The sequence below is a fragment of the Bufo bufo genome, chromosome 1 (assembly GCF_905171765.1).
Source record: "Bufo bufo chromosome 1, aBufBuf1.1, whole genome shotgun sequence".
Taxonomy (NCBI): domain Eukaryota; kingdom Metazoa; phylum Chordata; class Amphibia; order Anura; family Bufonidae; genus Bufo; species Bufo bufo.
The window spans coordinates 533,046,153-533,066,697 of NC_053389.1; the positions used below are offsets into that span (position 1 = coordinate 533,046,153).

Genomic DNA, 20,545 nt, shown 5'->3' on the forward strand with positions numbered 1-20,545 from the left:
CTGGGGTGTGTATGATTTTTGATCACTTTTTATTAAATTTTTTTGTCGAAAATGAAGCGACCATTTGGACGCTTTTTTCCGTTTTGCGGTTTGCCGTATGGGGAATATATTTTTATACTATGGGCGTTTTCACACATCGCGACACCCGCAATGCGTATTTTTTTTATTTATTTTTTAGCTCTTATTTTTTTTGTGCATCTTATAGGTCCAAAAATACGGTATATATACACTGCTCAAAAAAATAAAGGGAACACTTAAACAACACAATGTAACTCCAAGTCAATCACACTTCTGTGAAATCAAACTGTCCACTTAGGAAGCAACACTGAGTGACAATCAATTTCACATGCTGTTGTGCAAATGGGATAGACAACAGGTGGAAATTATAGGCAATTAGCAAGACACCCCCAATAAAGGAGTGGTTCTGATGGTGGTAACCACAGACCACTTCTCAGTTCCTATGCTTCCTGGCTGATGTTTTGGTCACTTTTGAATGCTGGCGGTGCTTTCACTCTAGTGGTAGCATGAGACGGAGTCTACAACCCACACAAGTGGCTCAGGTAGTGCAGCTTATCCAGGATGGCACATCAATGCGAGCTGTGGCAAGAAGGTTTGCTGTGTCTGTCAGCGTAGTGTCCAGAGCATGGAGGCGCTACCAGGAGACAGGCCAGTACATCAGGAGACGTGGAGGAGGTCGTAGGAGGGCAACAACCCAGCAGCAGGACCGCTACCTCCGCCTTTGTGCAAGGAGGAACAGGAGGAGCACTGCCAGAGCCCTGCAAAATGACCTCCAGCAGGCCACAAATGTGCATGTGTCTGCTCAAACGGTCAGAAACAGACTCCATGAGGGTGATATGAGGGCCCGACGTCCACAGGTGGGGGTTGTGCTTACAGCCCAACACCGTGCAGGACGTTTGGCATTTGCCAGAGAACACCAAGATTGGCAAATTCGCAGCTGGCGCCCTGTGCTCTTCACAGATGAAAGCAGGTTCACACTGAGCACATGTGACAGAGTCTGGAGACGCCGTGGAGAACGTTCTGCTGCCTGCAACATCCTCCAGCATGACCGGTTTGGCATTGGGTCAGTAATGGTGTGGGGTGGCATTTCTTTGGAGGGCCGCACAGCCCTCCATGTGCTCGCCAGAGGTAGCCTGACTGCCATTAGGTACCGATTTGAGATCCTCAGACCCCTTGCGAGACCATATGCTGGTGCGGTTGGCCCTGCGTTCCTCCTAATGCAAGACAATGCTAGACCTCATGTGGCTGGAGTGTGTCAGCAGTTCCTGCAAGACGAAGGCATTGATGCTATGGACTGGCCCGCCCGTTCCCCAGACCTGAATCCAATTGAGCACATCTGGGACATCATGTCTCGCTCTATCCACCAACGTCACGTTGCACCACAGACTGTCCAGGAGTTGGCAGATGCTTTAGTCCAGGTCTGGGAGGAGATCCCTCAGGAGACCGTCCGCCACCTCATCAGGAGCATGCACAGGCGTTGTAGGGAGGTCATACAGGCACGTGGAGGCCACACACACTACTGAGCCTCATTTTGACTTGTTTTAAGGACATTACATCAAAGTTGGATCAGCCTGTAGTGTGTTTTTCCACTTTAATTTTGAGTGTGACTCCAAATCCAGACCTCCATGGGTTGAAAAATTTGATTTCCATTTTTTTATTTTTGTGTGATTTTGTTGTCAGCACATTCAACTATGTAAAGAACAAAGTATTTCAGAAGAATATTTAATTAACTCAGATCTAGGATGTGTTATTTTTGTGTTCCCTTTATTTTTTTGAGCAGTGTATATTTTGTATCACTGTAATCTCACTGGCACACGGAATAAAGATAGTGGGGCAGATATAATAAGACTTTAAGAATTTGTCGCATTTCCACACAGTCCATGTGCCAGAAGTTCAAATCTACACCAGATATGAGCTGGCATAGATTTGGACTATCATTAACGCCAGTTTTGGGCATAATGATAGTAAAACCGTTGGGTTGTGGAGGCAACACCCCTCCTAAGCCCCACACACTTTCCCTCAGCATTTTTTTTAAAAACGTAGCAAGAAAAGGGAAAAGTCTTCTTTGACAGCACTAAGTTGAATAAATGTCCACCAACGTGTCATTTAACAGCAGTGAATGCAGTAAAAATGAAGCCCGTGAAACAATGGCGCAATTGCATTTTTTCCCCAAACCTACCCTATTAATAATTTGTCTCCAGCTTCTCAATACAAACTATGTAATATTAAATGGTGCCATTAGAAGTTACAAGTTGTCCTGCAAAAAAACAAGCCCTCATAAGGCTGTGAACGGAAAGTAAAAGGCTTTTGGAAGGTAAAAAATGGTTATGACGGGAAAGGGCTAAACTGCTGTGGAAAAATAAAAGATAAGCTTTGATTTGTTGCCGTGGGCAACAAAGACATGTACTGAAAGACCCTTTATATAAGGTCCAATAAGCATTATCCTGTACAATCTACCCCCAAGGGAGACAGGGTTCTGGTCTTCATGGCCCACTGTGTATTTGCCAGAGAGGCCTTAGCATGCTGTATATCCTGGCACCTGGAGTAAGATGCCCCACTGCGGGCATGGTTATCTGTACCACCTCTATTCTACTATAGGTCATTGTCTCAGGTTTTTATATACTGGAATACTGGTGATACTATTTGCCAATATCTGTGATCCGGTATTTTTGTCTTAAACCTGACTGCTTTGGAGACAAGTTGTTGGAAATACTGTATCACTAAGTAGAGTCCCCCGATGAACCCGCACTCAGGGGGAAATGTGTTGGGACAGTATATGGATTGTGTAGGGTCCATCTCGGGGTAGGTTCCAGTGTGCCCTGTAACGTTAGGATTTCTTGGATGCAGGTTAGGGTCCCCAATCTTTCACACCCCACCTGTACCAGAAGAGCCTGTTGTAATTCCCCTACTGCACCCACTGAGGCAGTTACTAAGATCAGCTTTTTACTCAGGCCTTTTCCCCTCTGCGCTGCCTTTTAGATACGCCTAATTTCTGACGAGGCGTGTATCTAGTCATACATTAGGCACATCTATGGCAGTCCATGTGCGTGGAGTAAAAACTACGCCAGACCCTGGCTTTTAGCTAAGATTTGAGCCTGTTTCCAGGCTCCGTCATGGACCTGCACAGGTGGATCCACTCAGATAATACAACCGCATGCATCCATTCATTATCTGTTGTGCCAGTGAAAACTGATCCGTCCCCATTGACTTACATTGTGTGCCAGGACGGATCTTTTTGCCTCCGCATCGTCAGGTGGACACCAAAATGCTGCAGGCGACATTTTGGTGTCCGCCTCCAGAGCGGAACGGAGGTAAACTGATGCGTTCTCAGCGGATCCTTTTTTATTCGGAATACATTAGGGCAAAACTGATCCGTTTTGGATCGTTGTGAGAGCCCTGAACGGATCTCACAAACGGAAAGCCACACCGCCAGTGTGAAAGTAGCCTAAATCTGGTCCTGATTGTCGGTGACAATAGTCCTTTCTATCAATGGGAGCGAGAAAAATATCTGTATTTCCACAGTTGCCAACAGTCCCCAATTTGCAGGCACTGTCCCTAATTTTCAGAGATAGTCCGAGCAAATTCTTATTCTCACCAATGAGTGGTCCTGACTGGTTTGGGGGTCATTTTCCAGAGGAGGGCCATAAATGTCCCACATTTACCACCCACAACGTTTGTATGTATTTCGGTCTCCAGGTACCGTTATAGGAGCTGCTTCCCAAGAACAACCCTGTTTCAATGGGAAACGCTGGCTATTTTGCAAGTGGGGATATAACTGAGACATGGTCGCCCTGAAAAAGAGACTCCCCAGTACGTGCTCTCTTAGCCAGCCCTTTCTATGGGGAAGTGCTCTTCCTTTCCGCTTCTCTCCAGACTGGAAAGAGCAGCCCTCGGGGGATAGTTTGGATTCATCAGGATGCCGTCAATGGTTGTGCAGCCGGTACTAATCGGGTGAAGGAGCCGTCCAGCGAGGGAGGTCTCCTCCGCCCTCACGACCCGACTTCCCTCAGCGAGCGCTGGGCCTAAGTGCGGACGTGACTGGAGCCCGCGCCTTCTGAGGGGACGCGCCTGAGCGAGACGCTGCGCCCGACCGCTGTCTGCAGAGCGCCGCCCGTACTGCCCGCAGGTCTGCACAGGAGGGGAGCCATTACAAGAGGCGCTCGCTTGTAATATGTGAGTAGAGTAGACGCGCTGTGTCGGGAGCGCGCCTCGTCCCGTTGTCTGGTGTAGTAGTGACGTTAAAGGCGCGCTCCCGTAACTGTGCATTCGGGGTCGGAGTTCGTAGGTAAATGCAAGATGGCTGCCGGCGCGCCCCGGACCTCCCGCCGCCTTTGACAGCGGTGACTGTGCGTGTGTGCGAGACAGCTGCGGGAGAAGGCGGGCCCGGGCACTGCTTGTACGGCCGTCCTCCGCTGCCTGCTCCGCTGTGTGTAGATGCTCGCACTCCCGGGAAGCCGCAGCCACCCCGGAAACAACAAAGAGGTAAATCAGTAACGTCCCGAGCCCTGGTGACTCAGCGGAGTGTAGCATCCCTCTGCCGGGCGGCGAGGAAGGGGTTACGGAGCCGGATTGAGGGGGATTCGGGGCTGGTCCGGCCGAGCAAAGTTTCCTCCTGGAAAGAGGGCGCTGCGTGGAGATCCGCCATCCGCTCCATTTTGTTCCGAGCAGAAAATGGGCTGCGTGGTGTGTGCGGTATCCAGCCGCATGGCAGAGCCCGGAGAGGGGGCAGGGTACCTTCTGGGCACAGATGTAGACAGGTAGGAGGCGAGGAAAGTTGTGTCCTAGGAAGTCCCTAGGCGGACCTGTGTGAACGGGGTTCATCATTTGCCGCTGCTGGGCACGGGTTTATTTTCAGGGAATAGGAGTCGTGGAGATTTCTAGAAAGTCCAGGGTTGTGCAGATTATATTTTTATATATTTATTTTTCTATTTTTTTGCAGATTATTTTTGTACCAGATCTAATGAAGTGTTAATATCTGGCGGGGTTCACACCATCCGTTTTGGTGCTTTTTATTATATATATATATATATTTTTACCTAAATCCAGGGTTGGATCTAACTGGAAAAAGTATAGAAGGAAAGACTGATATTCTGGATCCACTTATGGGTTTGGCTGAAAACTGCATTGGGGCGGGAGGCTGCTTTCACAGTTTTAGCATATTTTTATTTTTTTTCTGCACTTTAGTGTTTTTAGTGGAAATTTGTGTGGTAAAAATGTTAGCTGAAGATCTATGGGAAATATGAGGCGCTGTCCTGTGGTGGTCTTTGCATTTTTGTTAATTATGTTGTTTTTTTCTTCTGCCTCTTCATATCCGGTAATCTCTATAGAGGTAAGAAACCGTGAAGAAATGATCAGGCTACGTTCACACCTGCGTTGTCTTCCGGTATTGAGATCCGGCAGAGGGTCTCAATCCTGGAAAAAAATGTTTCCATTTAGTACGCACGTATTCTGAATGGAAAGAGATCCCTTTAGGACGTCTTCCGTTTTGTGACCCGATACAAAACCGCTGCTGTTCTGTGTCCGGTCTTAAAAACGGATCCGGCACTGAAAACGATGTACGTCAGTGGTGACGGATCCGTTTTTTTAGGAGCCTAAAACACCAGATCCGTCATCCATTGACTTTCAATGTATTTAGTGACGGATCCGTTTTGATTTCACGCAATCGCATTCTAACAGAACAAATGCATCCTGATGTGCAAAATCAAAACGTTTATTTCCGGTATCTGATCTCAATACCGGAATTAAGAACGCAAGTGTGAAAGTAGCCTTAGTGGTAAGACTGGCGCTCATTCACAGTGGCCCTACGCCAGTGTGTTTTTAATTTTTTTTAAAAATTTTTTTACAAGCTGCGGTTGATTTCCGTCGGGGACACGGACTGCCCGAGGACGCATTTAATTTATGATGTAGGGTTTGTTCACCTTTTATGACCGTTGTACAGACTCCGCAGCGTGGCTGGACCTGTCTTGGTGATCATGCCTACCTGATCCATGGCGTTAGGCTCCAGCTCTGCAGTTCTTGGGCCTCCCCGCATCAACATCTGGTTTGATGGTGGGTCATGTGACCACGGCAGCCAATGACTGGCCTCACTAGGTGGCACGTGACTGCAGTGGTTACATGACCCAAAGTCCACACTGATGCAGGAAGACTTTGGACCTGCGGAGTCTGTGGGGCAGTGATGCAGCTGTAGTAGGATTACCACCCCAGGTCAAGCCACACCGGGGGGGGGGGGGGGGGGGGTGTCTGTAGGAAAGGTGAACAATTCCAGCAAGTGCATCCTCCGGAAGACTTGAGTAGAAATGTTTCTTGATAAATGACCCCCCCCCCCCCCCCCCCCCCACTGTGTGCAAAAGATGCCATAGAAGCAAAAACGCTGGCGTTTATACGGCACAATAAAAGCTACCAGTGCAAATTTCTGTGTACTGACTAGAGATGAGTGTTGTAGTCTAGTACTGACCCTTAGGGCTCATTCCCGCTTCGATATTACAAATCTGTAATTCTGTTGTTTTGTATTGAAAACCCAGTGCCACGTTTTTTATGCACATGGCATTTTTTTTTTAGGATGGCGCAAGTTCTGCTGCTGCTTTTAGCACATAGAAGTCAGTGGGTTGAATCTAAATGCTCGCTCCGTATTTGCATAGTCTACACGTGCAGATTCTGTTCCATTTTTCAGCAGCGTTACAAAAACAGCAACAGATTAGTCCTTTTAACAAAAAAAAATAAACCAATTAAAGATAAAAAGCAGAGCAGACGCAAATACCAAAGCAAAAAAAACCCAATGCGTATAGCATCCATGTATTGGTTTGTCTTTTCATATGCAAGTGCACAGGAGTTGTTCTTTACCCAAAGCCAGGAATTGGAGCAAAATGTAATGAGAAATCTTAAGGAGGGATTTATACTTCTCCTTCCTGCCGGTTCCTCTTCTGGATTTCTTCTTAGAAAACTGCGTGTGTGTTCTCAACCATAAGGCTCATGCACACCTCCGTATTTTATTTTATTTTTTTCGTGCCCGTTCTTTTATTTATTTTTTTGCGGCCTGTATGTGGAACCATTCACTTCATTGGGTCCGCAAAAAAAAAAAGAGGAAATGACTCATTCCGTTTCCATATGTTCGGATGGCTGTTCTGCAAAAAAGAGAACATGTCCTATTTGTCCTATACGTGGACAAGGATAAACATTGTTACAATGGATCCGCATAAAAAAAACAAGTGCAATATGGATGTCACACGGACGTCATCCATATTTTTTGCAGATTCGTGTTTTGTGGCCCGCAGAATACATATGGCCGTGTGCATGAGCCTGTAGCATGCAGTTGCTTTGGATTTCTTTTCAAAAGTGTGAAGAAGCTGCAATTTTCAATCATCTTTATTTAGGGTCCGCACATCGTCGGCACTCTCATAGAATATGCCTGTTCTTGTCCACAATTGCGGACAAGAATAGGACATGTTCTATTTTTTTGCGGATCCGAAAATGCGGACAGCACATTCTGGCACCATTGAAAATGAATGGGTCCTCACCTGTTCCGCAAAATTGCGGAACGGATGTGGACGTGTGAATGGACCCTTAAAGGGGTTATCCAACCCATAAAATGCCTCCCGGGCCCCCTCACACAGGTTGTACTTACCTGGCTTCCTAGCACCCGCATCGCTTCTGACGGCTGGCGCTGCATCTCCCCGTCACGCGGATGAAGACATCTGATTGTCTCAGCCAATAGCAGGCCACGACGGGAACGAGCCTCCCTTACATTACCCATGATGCTACAGAGGCTCGTTCCTGTTGCAGCCTGCTATTGGCTGCCACCCAGACGCTGGATATTTTCATCCGCGCGACAGGGAGCAGCACCAGCCATGCGGGCGTCAGAAACTACGTGGGTACTGGGGAGCCAGGTAGGTACAACCTGTGTGAGGAGCCCGGCCGTTTGGGGAGGCATTTTATGGGATAACCCCTTTAATGCAACAAAGCCTATAATCTAGAGGTATATTCATATGTGGCAAGTTTATTGCAAAGGTTTCTGTGAGTGTCCCATTTATCTGAATGGAACTTAAAGGGGTTTTTCTAGACCTAAATACTGATGACATGTCCTGTGGATAGAACATCAGTATGTGATCAGTGGGAGATCCAACACCCAGGACCCCTGCCGATCAGCTGTTTGGTAAGGACTCATGCATACGACAGTTGTTTTTTGCGTCCGCAAGTTGTGCGTCCGCAAAAAAAATACGGATGCGGTATCCATTTTCTTGGGAGGATCCGTTTTTTCCCCACAGATCCTTTGTAATAAATGCCTATCCTTGTCCACAAATGTGAAAAAAGTAGGACATGCACTATTTTTTTTTTGCTGAAGGGAAACACTGACAACGGACGCGGAACACAAACGGAAGAACTATCAGCATTCTTTTGCTGACCCATTGAAATGAATGGGTCCCCATCCTATCCGCAAAAAAAACCAGAACGGAGGCCGAGAAAAATAACTGTCGTGTGCATGAGGCGAATGAGACTGAGCTGTGATACCAAGCATAGCCTCTATACTATGGCATTGTGCTTGGTGGGCATAGAGAAGGCCACATTGCTCACAGGAGCACCGCTACCTTCCCAAACAGCTGATCAGTGGGGGTCCACTGTTCAGATACTGATGACTAGAGATGAGTCGGCTTCAGATGAAACATTAGAAGTCGATTTGCATAGAACTTTGTTCTAATACTGTACTGAGAAGGAGCGCCATACAGTATTAGAATGTATTGGCTCCGATGAGCCGAAGTTACTGCTCCGAACCCTTGCGAGACTTCAGGTAATAACTTCATAAATTAATTTGTACTGTAAAAAACCTTGGTACCGAACTCTGGTTCGGTTCCAAGGTACCTGATACAAGCAGGGGAGAGAATAAGACCAGCATTTAAAATGCTTTAATACATAGACCCCAAACTATTAGTCACTGTCACATGAACACTCCTATTGAATCAGTAATAAATGAGGTCTCATTGGCTGTGCTTTCACACTGGGTGATTATTGTCTTGATTACAAGGAACCTTACAAATTGTATTGATAATTGCTTTATGTAAACCCGCCTCACAGGTTAAGGGTTATATGTGTACTCTCTTTTTTTAAATGTAAAGATACACAAGAATGCCCACGTGCGACCGTGAGCTTCCACTATTAATTCTTCATCCTCATGATGCTGTGCCAGTCGCTAATCTAAGGGGTTACCGTGGTCCTCCAGTGGTGGGGAATAACCAGTCTGCTGGCAGCCAAAAAGTATCTCAGGTGCCCTTCTTCACATGAATGGCTTTAGGTTCAAAATGTCCTATGCAGCCTATAATAATACTGGAATACATGTGTGTATTGGATCTTCATACATATCGCTGGGCCTCTACTAGTGCACATAAAAGAAATCAATAGATACAATGATGTGAATAGGCTACATGCTGGCGATGCAGAACCGCCGCTCAGTATAAAGGTATGCGCCTCTTTATTATCCACTAATGTGCATGCATTTCCCTAGGAGACTGCTGACAGTAGTCCTATTCAGACATTGTCATACTTATGGAATTAAAACGTACTGAATATTTATTGTGTATCCGATAACCGTTTTCTTTCCTTGATGCGAGTACCGCTTGCTTCAGAATGAGGACAGTGCTTTTATTGTTGGACCTGTCATTGGGGAAACTACATCTTTGAGACTTTCTGTTCCAGGCACCTCTGCGGGTGTCGGCAAACAATGAGTCAGTATGGGGAAGAGAGATGGCCTTCGTGATCGCTCGTCCCCATACTGGGGAGGAGATTGCTGCCTGTAATAGTAGAGGTCTCCTCCTCTGACAAGCAGGCGACCGTCTGTTGGGAAAGAAGCGTTCCTTCCAATCTGCTGCTCTGTCATCCTGTGAAGCATGCACTAATACTACACCTGGCCATGGTTAGGAGGGGTGGCTTTCTGGTTGACCTCTCCTATACCTAGAGAGGATGCAGTAAAGATAAGAGGGGAAGTTATCTTATAGTTGTATTGTATCCACCCCTACTTTCCTTCCCATTCTACATTCTCCCTAAACAGCGAGGCGGACAAATTGACAACTGGGTGTTACCAGGTAAATGTCTGTGCCTCCTCACTCTGAAGAAATGAACACACCCAACAAATGGGTTCTAATCACTCACGGTCCCTACAATCTCGGCAATCTGCTGGTGTAGGAGACACATTTACAGGCAGCGATCTCCTCCAGATTATGCGGGGGAGTGATCGCTAATGCCATCGCTCTTCCCCATACTAACTTGTTGTTTCCGAGTAGCAGATCGTGATTACACAGTACAATCTGTTGTCGGGGAAACAAGGATTTTTGCGTTTGCACAATTGATCCAATTACGAGATGAACCAACATTTGCCCTGCCAGATCATCGCTAACTAGCATTACTATGAATCTGTCTGGTTCTCGGCCCATGTAAAGGGCCCTTTAAGGGGTTCTGCAGCTTTTTCTTACTGATGATCAATCCCCTGGATAGACCAACATCTGATTGCTGTTTTCACGCAGGCCCGGTGACGTCACGACTAGTGTCTCTGGCTTAGGCGCGGCTAAGCCCTATTGAAGTAAATGGAGCTTAGCCGTGCCTAGGCTGGTGATAGTCGTGATGTTATTGGCCTGTGGAAAGCAATAAGAAGGCCGCAGCGCCACTGCCTTCTCAAACAGCTGATCCTTTAAAGGGGTTGTCCGGGATCAAATATATATATATATATATATATATAATTTTTTTTTTCAATGTACTCACTATTAACAGTTGATTAAAGTTCCCCCCATATGTGTGGAGGTATTTTCGCCACTTCTACATGGCTCCGATGGTCCCCCACGCATTGTTTACATATATGTTTATCTTTGCCTAACTTCCTGCCGCACTGCACTGTGGGTTCCAGCGTAACGTGGCATCACGTGGTTACAGCTAACTATTGTCTCTGCCATAACTCCGCCCCCTCATTAATATTCCGCCTCCTTCATTCATTAGAAAATGCCATGCCTGGTGATGTCACCGGGCTGGAGGGGCGTGGCTTAGCACAATGTCTTCCAGCCTAGTTACCGCCCCTCCCTGCGATCTGAATAATTACAGAGGCTGTTGGTGACGTCACCGGGCTCCCTGCGAAGCGGAAGAAGAGGCTTCGCTCTGCAGCAAGGGACCCGGTACGTCACTGACTATGAGAAAATAGGCACTTCCGGCTGAGAATTTGCAATATGAAAACGGGGCATCAGACATGTGTGGCAAAGGTAGGATAGTCATGTATGTAATATTTGTTTTACTGTTGTACACTTAGAACAATGTCCCCAATCCCGGACAACCCCTTTAAGGTCTCTTTTTAGATGGGACAATTCTACAGGTAATTGTTGGAAAGGAAGCGTTCTTCCCTGGCAATCTCCTGCTCGTCCGCGGAGGAGACTGCTGCATTTACATGCAGTAATCTCCTCAACAGTATTGGAGGAGCCATCACTAATGCCATTGCTTGTCCTAATACAAACTCTGTTTGCCGGCAGCAGAGTGTGTTTCGATGGCACAATCTGCTGCCAGAAAATGATTTAGGTGCCTACACAAACGATCCAATTACCCGACAAACAAGTGTTTTGCTCATTCATCAAGTAATTGGCGGCACCTTTAAATCGGCAGATAATCTCTTAACGAGTATTCCTGGTGGATTCTCGACCCATGTAAAGGACCCTTAAAGGGGTTGGCCACTTTATGGTTAGTGACCAATGTGTTTGTGATATGACTCTTACTAATATAGTCCTTGTTGAAATTCTACACCATTTTCTACATTTCATGGTGTATGCTCCTTTGTTTACCAAGTCTTTTGTGCTGTCCACACAGAGGTCCTGTCTATAAAATGGCTGCTGATGGAGGCTCATGTGACCAGGCAAATCACTTCCACTTACCCAGTGACCTCCTTTTCATCTTTTTTGCCGCAGATACACAAACTTCCAGGCTTTTTTCTGTCATCCAGGTTGGTTGCACTGTTTCTCAGAATGCCTGATACACACTGTGCATTTTGTAGCCCAAGACACTTATGCTGCCCTTGGATTGGCCAGCAGCGCACATGTGGACATTGCTTGCTAATCCAAGAGCAGGGTTGGACAAGTAGGAAGTGTCTTTGTCTGCCGATGCACATTGGGCACCAGATAGTCTGAGAAAGCGGTCACAGGGTCCCTTTAAATCTTCAGATGCTGCAGTCAGTAGCTACCATGTAATCTGAATGATTGAGGTGCATTTACACAAGTGTTCCTCAACTCCAGTCCTCAGGGACCCCTTACCGGTCATGATTTGAGAATATCCCACGGAATGAATACATGTGGTACTTTCTTATGCACTGACACTTATTATATCACCTGCTCAATACTAAGGAAATCCTGAAAACATGACCGACAGGTGGGCCCCTAGTAGGGATCGACCGATATTGATTTTTTAGGGCCGATACCGATAATTTTGTGAACTTTCAGGCCGATAGCCGATAATTTATACCGATATTCTGGGAATTTTCATTTTTGAGAAAAAAAAAAAAATTCCTACACATCTGCTGAAAATTAATATGTTTATTGTTAATGTGTATTTTTTTTTTATAAGTCTTTTTCATTTATACTTAATATTTTTTTTTTTTTTTTTACTAACTTTTAGCCCCCTTAGGGACTAGAACCCTTGTCCTATTCCCCCTGATAGATCTCTATCAGGGTGAATAGGATCTCACACTGTCCCTGCTGCTCTGTGCTTTGTGCACACAGCAGCATGAAGCTTACCATGGCAGCCAGGGCTTCAATAGCGTCCTGGCTGCCATGGTAACCGATCGGAGCCCTAGGCTTACACAGCTGGGGCTCCGATCGGAGGAGCAGGGGAGAGGGGATCCTGTGGCCACTGCCACCAATGAGTAATACTGGGTGGGTGGGGGGGGGGGGCGCACTGCGCCACCAATGATTAATACTGGGGGACTTGGGGGGGGGGGGGGGGGGGTTGGGGCGCAGTGCGCCACCAATGAAGATAAGTCTCTCAATCATTCATATACAGGAGGCGGGAGCTGGCTGCAGAATCACATAGCCGGCTCCCGACCTCTATGAGCGGTAGCTGCGATCCGCGGCACCTGAGGAGTTAACTACCGCGGATCGCAGCTATCGCTCATAGAGGCCGGGAGCCGGCTATGTGATTCTGCAGCCAGCTCCCGCCTCCTGTCTATGAATGAATGAAAGGCTTATCTTCATTGGTGGCTCAGCGGCCACAGCCCCTCCCCTCCTCTTGTCTTCTCTTCTGTCATTGGCGGCAGCAGCAGCACAGGGGGAGGAGACACTGCTTCCTTCTCCCCTGTGCTGCGGAGGGAACACAGAACGCGCTGAGAGCAGCGCGATCTGTGTTCCCCATACGTTATCGGTATATCGGCAAAATAGATACCGATAACGTTCAAAATCCTCAATATCGGCCAGACCGATAATCGGTCGATCCCTAGCCCCTAGGACCGGAGTTGAGGAACCCTGATTTAGGCGAGTAGATTATGGTATAAGCTATTAACACCACAATCTCCTTTAGGGATTTAAGGCCGCAGTCCGCAAATCGCGGATCCCCAAAACACGGATGACGTCCATGTGCGTTCCGCAATTTGTGGAACGGCACGGACTGCCTTTAATATAACTGCCTATTCTTGTCCGCATTGAAGAAAATGGGTCCGAATCCGAGCTGCCAAAACTGTGGCTCAGATGCAGACCAAAGCAAAGGTCGTGTGCATGAGGCCTAAAACTGATATTCAGTGTAAAGAGAAGTCACGGCACTCCCCGGTTTTCATAAAATAGTGGGCTTTATTGGCTACAAAGCAGGTACGAACACGGGATGAAGACACACATCAGGCAGCCAACGGCCACTTCACGTGCGCAAGCACATTCTTGTGTCTAATGGGGGGTGCAACCACGCTTTTACCCCCTGCCTTGATGCACGTATGCAAACAAGCAAAGAACATTTAAAACGCTACAAAAATACATACGGTTGGTACATTATCACTTAAAAACTACAACAAACATATTACAAAAAGGAGGATAAATCATTTTTGCCATTTAAACCAATTGGACCGTAAGATTTAATGATCCACAGTGCTTCACACTGGAGTACGAACACTGCAGCCCTGCAGACTTCAATGCAGTACCATCCCCTCCATGTACATCTCTCTGAGTCTGGGGGCTCCTTTCCGACTCTCAATGGAATAAAGGTGTTTCCGAATATGCTTAAACAACAGATGAACTGTCTTTTCCACAAAATTACAAGAACAGAAAATGATTTCAGGTCAACATGTTATCAATTGTGAGACCGTATAGTGTATATGATCTAACCCCAATATACGCAATCTGACTACACAGAGCAATGTCCACATTTAAGTTCCCTTAGGTGCCAGTTCACTCAGCCAATTGGAACAACTGTCTTGAAATCTACCTTTTACGACATCTGACCGATATAATTGGTGGTTTCGATGTTTACTCTCGAAATTCAGAATCAGTTTTTTCTTTTCAAGTATCTTTTTATAGATTATTATATATTTTTTTCCCACCAAAAACATAATAAAGCAGTGCAATATGTACATATCGGTAGAGCACCATTCTCCTTGTAAGACCGATTGTGAAGATGAAGAGTGGTATTCCACTAGAGTAAACTTGGTCTAACACAATTTTATGATTGTATCAGCAAATGTAACTATGAGCCTTCCAGTCAAACAGAATAAGATAAACGAAAGAGGGTAACAGGAGTGTAGGGTAAGGGGATGCAGAAAAGTAGAAGTTGGGGGTGGTGTTGCTTGAAGCATCACAAGGTGGAACTTGTTTCTGAGAAATTATTAAGGAAAGACGTAGTCTTTCGGTAAGATGTCCAGGCCTGTATGAAACTGGAGTGTGACCTGGATTCCAAAGCTGATAACTCTGCCATATAAATGTGGTTTACTTTTTGCAACCATGGGTGGGTAAGGTCAGTTGATTCCAATGCTGCGGAATTGGAGATTTTGCAGCAGAGGTCAAATACAAAAAAGAACTTCCCTTTTGTGTGGGGAATATCTTGTAGTCCAATGTTTAGTAATACAGAGATAGGGGAAGGGGTCTTAATCAGGGAGCATATTTGTGTGATCGGCGATAGGCTCTTAGTCCAAAAAGGCTGCATCGCCGGGCAAGACCACCACATATGGAAGTGGGAGTCTTGCAATTGGGCGTATTTCCATCAAATGTGGGAGCTCGGACATTTCATTTGTCTTAAGTCGGACCGGAGTGAGATACCACCTGGTGATCAGTTTAAATGCATTCTCCTGAAGTCGTGTATAACTGGAAATGCCGTGAGAAAGGTGGTACAGTAGTTTTATGTCAGACTCTGCCCATGTTATTTCAAAATCTTTACCCCAGTCAGACACACATCCTCTGTTATGTGGGCGTTTCAGCTGTTGGGGGATGCTATACACCTGCGAAAGTAGCTTGGTAGCTATCAATTTTTAAAACTGTGAGGTCTCTCCTAGAGTCAGTCTGTAAGGTAGGGAGTCAATAATAATCTGATGTGGGTCTTCTGAAGGGAATACAGAGAAGTAAAAGATAATGGGTCTTTATTCGCCTCTGCGTCTATATAGGAGGAAATGGGGATAGATCTCAGTTCTGCGACATCTAGATTTGTGTCCTAATATTTGGGGAGGTTATAGAACAGGGAGATCTGCTATTGACATAAGTGGAGAGGGGGTGGGACTAAGACTATCTTTTATCAAGTCCCAGATGCTAAATGTGGATTTGGTTACTACGTTCCATGTATGCTGGCTAGACAGTATATAACCTCTGCTCCAAATAAGGGAGCGCAGCGGGATATCTGCCAGCTGTTGTTCCAGTGAAATCCATAGTTTTATTATCCTCTGCATTTGAACTTCGTAGTAAAGTCTCCAGTCCGGTAGTGCCATACCACCAAGTTTTCTGTGTTGAGTAAGGAGAATGTGTTTTTTTTTTTTTTAATCTTGGCATAGGTACTTATTTGTGAGTTTCTTAAGTGTGGAGAAGAAGGAAGACGGCAGGGAAATTGGAGTGTCTGTTAAGTATAGGAGTTTCGGTAACAGAGTTGCCTTTATGAGGTTTTTGCATAGTCTGGCAGTTGGAGAAGCGTATATCGTAAATGTAGCTTCTATAAAGGGTTGAGGGAAATTAAAGTGGTATAAAACCTGCTTCATGCAGGTCCAGTCCACCCTATCAAAGGCCTTATCGACGTCGGTTGCTTCTCTTGAATTGCGATCTGAAGAAGAGACGGGACCTGCGTAGTATTATCCTTCCCCTCTCTACCTGCCAAGAACCTGACTTGTTCTGGGGAAATTAGGGACAGCACTGGCTGTGTTCAATAAAGATATAGGTCTATAACTGCTGCAGAGTGCAGAGTCTATAACTGCTGCAGGATTGGGACACCTGTCAGATAAGCGTTGTTCATGTCTGTTAGGCTGGGTTCACACCTGAACGTATTCGATAAGTGCTTTTTACAGGCGTTTTTAATGGTCGGAAACGAGCAAACTCCCTTTTAGGCGCATTCCTGCTGAAGTCTGTGGCCGGGAACGCGCGACAATACGCCCCAAAGAAGCTCCTGTACTTCTTGGAGCGTAGGGCGTTTTACAGCGCGTAGGAACACACTGTAAAACGCTCAGGCGTGAACCTAGCCTTAGTTGTGGGAGAAGGATCTGTAATATGATCAGGGAAAGCCGTCTGGGGCTTTATCTTTCGGACACCTTAACAAGGTGGATCGGACCTCCTCTTTTAGAGAATGGTTTGAGCAGAGCTTTATGGGATGTAGTTGGGAGAGTGATGAATGATAGGGAAGTTCCTAATAAAGGGAATTCTGTCCTGTGTCAAGTTGACTGATTCTGAAGACCTATGTTGTTATAAGGAGGTGTACAACTCAATAAATTCAGAATCTGTTTCTAAAAGATGCCAGTCTTTTCTAATTGCATTCCTGATAGTATCTGCCATATATTTAAAGGAAAAAAAACAACATGCCGATTTTCTTTCTTCTTACGCTGGTTCTCACCTTAGCGTTTTACAGCGTGTATGAACGCGCTGTAAAACGCCCTACGCCCCAAGAAGTACAGGAGCTTCTTTGGGGCGTATGGTCGCCCGTTCCCGTACATAGACTTCCGGGAACGCGCGACAATGGGCGTTTGCTTGTTGCCGGAGCCGCGTCTGTAAACGCCTGATAAAATCATGCATACAGAGTGCTCCTTCGGTACGCTCAGGTGTGAACCCAGCGTTACGATTACCCAGTACTAACGATTGCCTCTCCTGTCCAGAGGCTCTAGAGAAAGTAGAGTTTATATCCCCTCTCGGTCTCTCCATGAGATCAGTAGATTGTTCCAAAAAAATTCCTGTATTTACTGTTTTTCCTACGTAGCCTTAAAAACTGACTATATGGCATAGCCCACTACAGCTACTGTAATGTAAAGGGCATTTCTTGCCGTAGGCTTCCTGTAACCCATAGTCACAATTTCTCCATCCTCCACCTTTATATGGATGTCAGGAAACGCTATATTTAAGCCACCAAGTTTTGCACTGAGTTGCATATTCTAGGTGTTCATATTGATAAAAAAAAATTGATGAACTTCATGAATTGATCTTCACTTTCTGACCGCACTACCAGCATCATCATCATCATCATCATCATCATCCCTAATATTTAATAAATCGAAAAAATGTATTTCTCATGTTGTAAATTTATTTCTCTTCCCGTATGGCTAAAAACTAATTGTCAGGTCGACCAGAGCCCCCATCGCCGTTCCGGCTCACTGGGCATACCACTTGTTACCAAACCTGAATACATTGCTATTCAAAATAAATTGTAAGCATTCATGAATAAACGGGGCATCGGATTCATCTTTCCCCGCTCTCTGTAGAATGATTGATTTTTATGACTGACTACTGGGGCTTTAGGTCAAATGATCTATACGTGCAAATGTTTCATAGAAAGGGGAAGGAATAGTGAAGAGCCTACGTAAAGTCCAAAAAATACTTTTTACAGATTTTAATTCCACATTAGGAAAGTTTGGAAATTGTAATCATATAATCATATAAACAAATCTAAAGCTGGCCATGCCCATTTCAGCAGAATTAGCTAACCCTTTAATGTGTATGGGAGCCCGTAACTGTGAGAAGGCTTCAGCACTCGCTAAGGGCTCATGCACACCAACGTTTTTTTTTTATTTTTTTTTTTTTTTATACACGGACCGTATGCGGAACCATTCACTTCAGTGGGGCTGTAGAAAATAAGGAAGTTACTCTGTGTGCATTCCTTTTCCGTTTGTCCGCATGGCCGTTCTGAAAAGAAGTAGTGCATGTCCTATTATTGTCCTCAAATCACAGTCCGAGGCCCCATTCAAGTCAATGGGTCCGCAAAAATAATATAATATGGAACGCACACGGAATACATCCCTATGTCATCCGTATTTTGTGGATCCATACTGAAGAAATGCTATGCCCAGACCATATTGCTAATGTGTTTGGTGATTAATCAGTTACTGTTTACGTTTCCGATTCGCTAAAACTGCTCAAATACGGAAACAATACGGATATGTTTTGTGCAGGAACGGAAGAGGACTTAAATCAGAGAGAAAAAAAAAACCTCAGATGGGGAACAAGGAATGCGTAAAACAACAGTCGTGTGCATGAGCCCTAAGAAAAACAACAGTCGTGTGCATGAGCCCTAAGAGTGACACAGCCTCTTCAAACAGCTAATTGCCGTGGATGCTGGGCATCGGGCCCCACTAATTAGAAATTGATGACCTATCCTGAGAATATCTTACTCCTGAAAAATCCCTTTTAATGTAAAGTCATCACCACCTCCTGTTATGTATATCAATAATGCATTCTGATTAGAGATGAGCGAACTTCTGTTTTAAGTTCAGCGTCTAAAGTTCGGCTTCCGGTTAGCGGAGGATCCCGATATGGATTCCGAATTACGTTGTGGTCCGTGGTAGCGGAATCAATAATGGTCATTTTGATTCCACTACCACGGACCGCAACGGAATTCGGAATCCATATCGGGATCCTCCGCTAACCGGAAGCCGAACTTTAGACGCCGAACTTAAAACAGAAGTTCGCTCATCTCTAATTCTGATATCTACTGTATATTTTATTTAAAGGAAACATTTCACCACAAAATACAGTGCAGGCAGCAGGTTATAGAGCAGGAGGAGCGGAGCAGACTGATAGTTTTATGGAAAAGATTCCGTAAAACTTGTGATTTATACGTTTGCTTTTTTCACTTTGTGACTACCTGTAGGTACAGGGAGACGTGTTATCAGTGACTATCTCTGTATACACACTTATATACACACTGCTGTCAGTCACTGATAACCCCTCCCGCCTGTACCGATAGGGATTTATAGGAGGTAGAAAAAGCAGAGATATGAATGTACAGGGTTGCCTACAAAAATATTTATCAATTGACTTGGCTTCTCCTGCTCTATAACATGGTGCTTTCAGACTGCATTGTATTTTATGGTACTTTCACACTAGCGTTTTTGCCTGATACGGCAGGGTTCAGCAAAAAATGCTTATGTCATGATAATACAACCATCTGTATCTGTTAATGGATCTGGCATTAATACCATTGTAAGTCAATGGGTGCTGGATCTCTTTTCTATTGTGTCTGAGACACAATGCAAGTCAATAGTGCCTCCAGATCAGTTCGATCATGCCGGATCCGTTTTGCTCCGCATCCCATGCCAGACAGAAAAGCGCTGCTTGCAGCGGTTTTCTGTGCGGTATGGGAACGCAACCAAATGGAACAGAATGCATTGTGGTGCACTCCATTCTGTTCAGTTCCGTTTTTTTTTTTTCCCTATTGACAATGACTGGAGACAAAAACTGAAGCGTTTTTCTCCGGTATTCAGATCCTTTGCCGGATTTCAATACCGGAAAAGTTAAACGCGACCTTAAATAGTTCAATATCTTCTAGCTTATTTGTCCTGTTACATTAAAGTGCAATTTGCCCACGACCTGCTAACTCTTACTTTTTCCTTGACAGTGGTGGACATGAGGACAGCGGCTTTCTTTATTACAAATGACACAATAAGGTATAGGATTTTCTTCCTATTTTGCCTAATACCGTAGGTCATGTGTGAATCTATACATATCCACCCCTCCCCTTGTCAGCCTTGCCAAACTTCATTGGAAATGTGATATGTTTGACATTGACTTAATTAAAAGCATATCAGATATGGAAGGCCTGACTCAACCGACGTTTTGCGCATTTTTCCATGGAATAATTGAGACTTCTCAATGAGCACGTATGACTAAGGCCTCATGCAACCGACCATTTTTCGGGTCCGCATCCGAGCCGCAGTTTTTGTGGCTCGGATTCGGACCCATTCACTTCAATGGGGCCGCAAAAGATGCGGACAGCACTCCGTGTGCTGTCCGCATCCGTTGCTCCGTTCCGAAGCTCCGCAAAAAAAATATAACATGTCTTATTCTTGTCCGTTTTGCAGACAAGAATAGGCATTTCTACAATGGGCCTTCCGTTCCGCAAATTGCGGAAGGCACACGAGCGGCTT

General features: G+C 45.4%; 1 protein-coding gene across 2 annotated transcripts in view; it reads left to right on the top strand.

Annotated features, from left to right (window-relative positions):
• The first annotated feature begins 4,158 nt into the window (after positions 1 to 4,158).
• LOC120982130 (glutamine-rich protein 1-like) overlaps positions 4,159 to 20,545 on the top strand; it is a 48,556-nt gene continuing 32,169 nt past the window's right edge. Inside the window, exons 1-2 of one of the 2 annotated variants that reach the window (XM_040412094.1) lie at positions 4,159 to 4,191; positions 20,017 to 20,065. The gene's annotated coding sequence lies outside the window, so the exon portion shown is untranslated. Of the gene's footprint in view, positions 4,192 to 4,291; positions 4,501 to 20,016; positions 20,066 to 20,545 lie in introns of those variants that run through there. The other variant, XM_040412086.1, reaches the window with a different exon arrangement.